A 5,917-nucleotide genomic window follows, 5' to 3' on the forward strand; every position below is an offset into this window, starting at 1 on the left:
ATCGAGAATAAATGGATCTCCAAGAAGAAGACTGACGCTGACGGTAATGTTACAGTCTACAAAGCTCGACTTGTTGCGAAAGGTTTTCTACAAGTTCAAGGAGTTGACTACGATGAGATCTTCTCACCCGTAGCGATGCTTAAGTCCGTCCAAATCATGTTAGCAATTGCTGCATTTTATGATTATGAAATTTGGCAAATGGATGTAAAGACTGCATTCCTGAATGGATTTCTGGAAGAAGAGTTGTATATGATGCAACCCGAAGGTTTTATCAATCCAAAGGATGATAACAAAGTGTGCAAGCTCCAGCGATCCATTTATTGACTGGTGCAAGCATCTCGGAGTTGGAATAAACGTTTTGATAGTGTGATCAAAGCATATGGTTTTATACAGACTTTTGGAGAAGCCTGTATTTACAAGAAAGTGAGTGGGAGCTCTGTAGCATTTCTAATATTATATGTGCATGACATATTGTTGATTGGAAATGATATAGAATTTCTGGATAGCATAAAAGGATACTTGAATAAGAGTTTTTCAATGAAAGACCTCTGTGAAGCTGCTTATATATTGGGCATCAAGATCTATAGAGATAGATCAAGACGCTTAATTGGACTTTCACAAAGCACATACCTTGATAAAGTTTTGAAGAAGTTCAAAATGGATCAGGCAAAGAAAGGGTTCTTGCCTGTCTTACAAGGTGTGAAGTTGAGTCAGACTCAATGCCCGACCACTGCAGAAGATAGAGAGAAAATGAAAGTTATTCCCTGTGCTTCAGCCATAGGTTCTATCATGTATGCAATGCTGTGTACCAGACCTGATGTGTCCCTTGCTATTAGTTTAGCAGGGAGGTACCAAAGTAATCCAGGAGTGGATCACTGGACAACGGTCAAGAACATCCTGAAATACCTGAAAAGGACTAAGGATAGGTTTCTCGTTTACGGAGGTGACAAAGAGCTCGTCGTAAATGGTTACGTCGATGTAAGCTTTGACACTGATCCGGATGACTCTAAGTCACAAACCGGATACCTATTTATATTGAACGGTGGAGCTGTAAGTTGGTGCAGTTCAAAGCAAAGCGTTGTGGCGGGATCTACGGGTGAAGCGGGGTACATAGCTGCTTCGAAAGCAGCAAATGAAGGAGTCTGGGTGAAGGAGTTCATATCCGATCTAGGTGTCATACCTAGTGCATCGGGTCCAATGAAAATCTTTTGTGACAATACTGGTGCAATTGCCTCGGCAAAGGAATCCAGATTTCGCAAGAGAACCAAGCACATCAAGAGATGCTTCAATTCCATCCACGATCAAGTCAAGGAGGGAGACATAGAGATTTGCAATATACATACGGATCTGAATGTTGCAGACCCGTTGACTAAGCCTCTCTCACGAGCAAAACATGATCAGCACCAAGACTCCATGGGTGTTAGAATCATTACCGTGTAATCTAGATTATTGACTCTAGTGCAATTGGGAGACTGAAGGAAATATGCCCTAGAGGCAATAATAAAGTTGTTATTTATATTTCCTTATATCATGATAAATGTTATTATTCATGCTAGAATTGTATTAACCGGAAACTTAGTACATGTGTGAATAAGCCTTGCAAGCAGTGTGACTAATGAGTTAGTTGCGGGATGATGCATTACGGAACGAGTAAAGAGACTTGTCGGTAACGAGATTGAACTAGGTATTGAGATACCGACGATCGAATCTCGAGCTAATAACATACCGATGACAAAGGGAACAACGTATGTTGTTATGCGGTTTGACCGATAAAGAGCTTCGTAGAATATGTAGGAACAAATATGAGCATCCAGGTTCCACTATTGGTTATTGACCAGAGATGAGTCTCGGTCATGTCTACATAGTTCTCGAACCCGTAGGGTCCGCACACTTAACATTCGGTGACGATCGGTATTATGAGTTTATGTGTTTTGATGTACCGAAGGTAGTTCAGAGTCCCGGATGTGATCACGGACATGACGAGGAGTCTCGAAATGGTCGAGACATAAAGATTGATATATTGGATGGCTATGTTTGGACATCGGAATGGTTCCGGGTGAGTTCGGGCATTTACTGGAGTACCGGGAGGTTACCGGAACCCCCCGGGGAGTATATGGGCCTTATTGGGCCTTAGTGGGAGAGAGGAGGAGGCGGCCAAGGAGGGGGCGCCCCCCCAAACCCAATCCGAATTGGTGGGGGGCCGGCCCCCCTTTCCTTCCTCCCTCTCTCCTCCTTCCTTCCTCTCCTACTCCAACTAGGGACGGGGGGAATCCTACTCCCGATGGGAGTTTGACTCCCCTAGGGCGCGCCATAGAGAGGGTCGGCCCCTCCCCTCCTCCACTCCTTTATATACGGGGGAGGGGGCACCCCATAGACACACAAGTTGATTGTTTAGCTGTGTGCGGTGCCCCCCTCCATAGATTTCCACCTCGGTCATATCGTTGTAGTGCTTAGGCGAAGCCCTGCGTCGGTAGCTTCATCATCACCGTCATCACGCCGTCGTGCTGACGAAGCTCTCCCCGACACTTGAGTGGATCTAGAGTTCGTGGGACGTCACCGAGCTGAACGTGTGCAGATCGTGGAGGTGCCGTACTTTTGGTACTAGGATAGGTCGGATCGTGAAGACGTACGACTACATCAACCGCGTTGTCATAATGCTTCCGCTTTCGGTCTACGAGGGTACGTGGACAACACTCTCCCGTCTCGTTGCTATGCATCGCCTAGACGGATCTTGCGTGTGCGTAGGAATTTTTTTGAAATTACTGCGTTCCCCAACATGTAGTAGATGGACGGTTTTAGTGGCACAGATAATAGAAGCGGTATGTGGTTTCAACCCTTCCATTCCCAGAATGAGGTCAATATTGGAAGACTTCAAAACAATGGGGGAGCATGGAATTCCAACCGTTCAAGTTCAACGTGGACGTTGTGACTCACCATGGCGGTTCGACATTGTCCCACGAAATGCAGCTTGAAATTCCGGCCAAGTGATGGCGGTTCCAAGAGGTAAGGAACGCTTGTGGTTGCCCCACCATTGAGCAGAGGGACCTTTCAGGTAATAAGTCACGAAGGTGACATAGTTGGAAGGGGCTACATCAGCAGATTCCAATTCGAAAGTGATGTCACGGAGCCAGTCATCAGCATCAAGGGGTTAAGGTGACTTGCAGTAGATGACAGAGATGAGACGTGCAAAGTCATGCAGTGTCACTGGGGTTGGTTGCTGATTCATATTGGGGCATGGAAACTAAGCCATGACTCCTTTCATGAACTGGCGATTCAGCTCAACTTCTGTATCATTCCGGCCATGTATTCGGGAGGTGGTGGATTGTTGCCACCACGGCCACGATCAGCGGTTCTAACCATCCTTCTTAAATGCAACAGGGGGTAGTTTAGCAAGGGTTGGTGCAAGTGTATGGAGTCATTCATGATGTAAACTGAACAGTGAGCAAAGGCGCAATATGTACAAGGCAGTAGTCATTAAAGACATACAGATACATATGCGGAGCAAATCATACGTTGTTCGTATGAGTTCGGACAAGAGACACGTCCTAGACATACTAGACGACACGCATGCACGCGACGGAGGGATATATCAACGAGACATAGTAAAGGCTACGTCAGCGTCGGGGAAAACCTCTAGAGCGAGGGATTAGCAAGTGACGACGCAGTGTGCCCTTGATATGAGGATCCCGTGGTCAGTGAACATTGTGAAGCAGATCTTGGACCTCGATTCAAGAAAGGCATAATACAAATCTCCGGGAGGATGTGATCTAGGATAGAGTTAGCAAAATCATTTCACCCGAATAGAAGAGAGATCAGAGTCCCAGAGTATAGACGAGGAATAAAAGATCCTAATACCATCCATTTGGCGATGTGGGCCCGTAAGCCACACAGCCATGTTAGTAAAACAGTTTTTCAAAGACTAGACTCAACTTCGGCAAAGAGTTGGAAAGGGGGTTCCTACCGACAGTCGTCTCTGATACCAGCTTGTGACGCCCCCGATTCGACCGTACACTAATCATACACGCAAATGTGTACGATCAAGATCAGGGACTCACGGGAAGATATCACAACACAACTCTAGACACAAATTAAAATAATGCAAGCTTCATATTACAAGCCAAGGGCCTCGAGTGCTCGAATACAGAAGCTCGAATACACAAGAGTCAGCGGAAGCAACAATATCTGAGTACATACATAAGTTAAACAAGTTTTTCCTTAAGAAGGCTAGCACAAACATCAACGATCGAAGAGGCAAGGCCTCCTGCCTGGGACCTCCTAACTACTCCTGGTCATCGGCGGTCTCCATGTAGTAGTATCCATCGGCTGTGGCATCTGGCTCCAGGGATCCACCATCTGGTTGCATCAAATGGAAAGAAGAAAGAAGGGGGAAAGGGGTAGCAAAGCAACCGTGAGTACTCATCCAAAGTACTCGCAAGCATCAGATCTATACTAAGTATGCATTGGTATCAAATGGAAGGGTTGTATCTGTGGACTGAACTGCGGAATGCCGGAATAGAGGGGAAGGCCTAGCCTATCGATGTCGGTGTACAAAAGTAGGGGCTCTCCTTTTGACCCCTTTACTTGTGCACGGGCAGTCAGAGCCGCGCGCCATAGCCATACGTAGCAGGGCAAAGGAGGGAAGCCGGAGAAAAGCCGAAGTCCAAGACAACCAAGGCAACGCCAGGGCCAAGGACACAAAGAAGCAGAAAGGCGAAGCAGGTTCCCCCGGCAAGATCCTTGCCGGGGGCAGCCTCAGCGGCCCCGGCAAGACCCTTGCCGGGGCGGCTCGTCCTCACCCACAGAGTGAGCCACCCTTGAGCCCACGGGTTCCAACTCAACCAACCACGTTGGAACTAGGGCTCGGGAGGCACCTCCGTAGTAGCATGTAGATCTTTGTGAAGACAAGGAATATTCAAGATCAGATGAGGATTAAAAGACAACAATCCTTGGCAAGATCCTTGCCGAGGAGAGCCACAAGACCCCCGGCAAGATCCTTGCCGGGGACGACAGCACGCCACAGCAAGGCCCTTGCCGGGCCACCCGGCAAGGCCCTCACCAAGGACGCCAGCAGGGCCACTTCCAGGCCCACGCCAGCCAAGTCTCCACCGCCGTTCGCATGCAGCTGCCAGCCCAACCAGCTGGGTAGGCACCTTTGCGTGGCAACATGCAGCTTCCAGGCCAACTCAGCAAGCGCCTGCGTGGCGGCATGCAGATCTTCGTGAAGACCCTACCACCACGCCACCTCAGCTGCCTGCCTGCCTACATGGCGCCGCATGCATCGCTGGCCAGGGCGCGTGTCGAAGCAGGGAGGAGCGGCGACGGACGGGACGGGCCGCATTCCCGCCCCAATAAAGCAAGGGGACACCTAAGTGATGCATTAAATGCATCTTGTCCTGTAATATGGGCGATAAGCTCGTAGCACTGTACGCCTTTCCACCTCCAGTGTGCCACTGTGGTAGCTGATACGTCCATTTTGCATCATGCTTTTATATCGATATTTATTGCATTATGGGCTGTTATTACACACTATGTCACAATACTTATGCCTATTCTCTCTTATTTTACAAGGTTTACATAAGGAGGGAGAATGCTGGCAGCTGGAATTCTGGGCTGGAAAAGGAGCAAATATTAGAGACCTATTCTGCACAACTCCAAAAGTCCTGAAACTCCACGAAAGTAATTTTTGGAAATAATAAAAAATACTGGAAGAAGAATCCATGTCGGGGGGGCCTCCACCTGTCCACGAGGGTGGGGGCGCGCCCTACCCCCCTAGGCGCGCCCCCCTGCCTCGTGGGCCCCCTGTTGGCCCTCCGATGCCCATCTTCTGCTATATGAAGTCTTTCGTCCGAAGAAAAATCATAAGCAAGCTTTCGGGACGAGACTCCGCCGCCACGAGGCGGAACCTTGGCGGAACCAA

This window comes from Aegilops tauschii, chromosome 4 (genome assembly GCF_002575655.3).
Source record: "Aegilops tauschii subsp. strangulata cultivar AL8/78 chromosome 4, Aet v6.0, whole genome shotgun sequence".
Classification (NCBI taxonomy): Eukaryota; Viridiplantae; Streptophyta; class Magnoliopsida; order Poales; family Poaceae; genus Aegilops; species Aegilops tauschii.